Raw genomic sequence first — 2500 nt, forward strand, 5'->3', positions numbered from 1 at the left:
GTGCTCATATGTTTACATACCCCAGCAGAATATACGCTTTCTCTGCGATTTCTCAAAAAATATGAAGGATTACACAAAACCTTTTTTTTCACTCATTGCTAGTGACTGACTTAAAACATTTATCAGGGGAAACCTCAAATGTGAGGTTCCAGCAAGACACCCAAAAATATTATAGTAAACAACCATTCTGCCAGGAAGAATGTGCTGTTTTGTCATCTGAGAAAATAAAGAGCCTTATCCACAACTACCACAAACAAGTTAGAGCGGTCCTTGATGTTAAACAGGGCCATATTCAGCATCAGAAACTAGGGTATGTAAACTTTTGAACAGGGTCATTTGGGTAGTTTGGGTTGTGATCATGCTTTTGAAAGAGTAAACACGGAAGATTGCTAATAAATATCTTAAGCCAGTCACTAGCAATGAGTGAAAAAAAAGGTTTTGTGAAATCTTTCATATTTTGTGAGAAATTGCCAAGAAAGCGTATATTCTGCTGGGGTATGTAAACATATGAGCACCACTGTAATCCAATAGATAAGTCTCAGCTGTGTACATCAAGTTTCAGGCAAATCCGAGGGATTCGAGTGTTACCCATTTGTTGGTAACACTTTATAATAATGTTCCTTAGTAAAGACTCAGTAAATAATTAACTAATGATGAATAAAACATCAACAAATGGTGGTATTTGTATTATTAACTAAGCTTTATTAATGCTTTATAAAATATCTACAAATGATATCTGCAAGATTTTACACACCTTATAACAGAGTATTTTATTCATTTACAAGCAACTTGTAAATGTTTGATAAATATAAAATATTAACATAGCATTTCCTAGTCATTTACAAGCATTTGTTTACATTTCCTAGTCATTTACAAACGTCTGTTAATGCTTTGTTCATCAATAGTTACTTATTTATTAAGTCTTTATAATGCTTTTTTGCATCTATTATTCTAAAGTGTTACCCATTTGTTGATTTCAGCTGAAATCACCCATCGTGTGTTGGAGTGAGATCCACCATGGCTTGCATGCCCTTGAGGAGCCAGGTTTGAGTCCAAACTGGAGCATGTACCAACCCTGTTCCCATCTCGCTGTCTCACTGATTTCCTGTCAATACCTTGAGTCGTGGCCTAGTGGTTAGAGAGTTGGTCTTCCAATCTAGGGGTTGCAGGTTCGAATCCCCCCTGACCTCATACATGGCTGAAGTGCCCTTGAGCAAAGTACCTAGCCCCACACTGCTCCAGGGACTGTAACCAATACCCTGAAAAATAATAACTGTAAGTCGCTTTGAATAAATGAAAGCGTGAGCTAAGATTATCACCCAGTGAGCAGACGGAACGTCTTCTGATTGGCTGAGCAGGTGTCCTTTATTCCCCGGTAGCAGGACACCTATGATGTCATGCGGGCGTGCGGGCGTCCAAGTTGCTTCTTTTCTAAGTGCCGTTACTAGTTCTATCGCATCTGGTTGTCTAGTCAAGACCGCGTCGTTAGTTCTATCGCATCTGGTTGTCAAGTCAAAAACAGTCGTCAATTCTTTCGTATTTGGTTATCAAGTCACCCCAACGTTCTGCGCGCGTCCTTACATGCCTCCGACAGAGGCGCGTCTCACTAGATTAGGAAGTGGTGCCCATAGCAACATACCAAGCGCAGTGGTGAATCTACTTTCTCACAAAGCCTTAGATCAACATATTAATAAATTAATACTCAAATGCTGGTAACCGGGTGATAAGCGGAATAGCGGCCTTCGAGGTGTCCCGATATCAAGGGAAATAATGGACTTGGCGAAGCGAACAGCCCTTCGGCTGCGCCGTCGGGCTGTTTAGAACGCTCCGCCTCGTCCATTATTTCCCTTGATATCGGGACACCTCGTCGTCCGCTATTCCATACATAATGTAATATCTACTGTATCTACCATAAAGGCACAAAAAGCCCATAAAGAAGACATCCACTAACCCAGTGGTTCCCAACCTTTTTCTTCAGGGACCTGTATTTTTACCATTGTAAGCTTTGGTGACCCAGCGCCGGCATGAGAGGAAGTCACTTGATACGCTCTGTCTCCTGCGAAAACTCAGTTTAGTTATCATTTTATTCCTCAATCTGTCTTTGTTCAAAAACAGAATAAATGTTTAATGTAGCACTTACTGTAAATGTTGTTGCTTCTATGCATTTGTCATTTATTCAACATGGGCTACATGAAGGTATTAAAATGAAACCCCTTAAAATCAAGAGGGCTTTGCGACCCCCCATGGATCTTTGGTGACCCATAGGTTGGGAACCACTGCACTAACCATCAGAACTGATATGATATAAACATATAGAAGAAAACAGAGAGAGAACAGAGAGAGAATCTTTAGACCCCGACGCGGAGCGGAGTGCTGCTATTCCACAAAGCGACCGACTCGCCGAAAGTTAACCCGCTTATTATATGGATATACTTAAATGATTCATACATGGCGGGGACATTTCTTTAGGCCTATTTAATGTTAAGATTGTTGCTGCGCA

Source organism: Engraulis encrasicolus, chromosome 8 (assembly GCF_034702125.1).
Source record: "Engraulis encrasicolus isolate BLACKSEA-1 chromosome 8, IST_EnEncr_1.0, whole genome shotgun sequence".
NCBI lineage: Eukaryota > Metazoa > Chordata > Actinopteri > Clupeiformes > Engraulidae > Engraulis > Engraulis encrasicolus.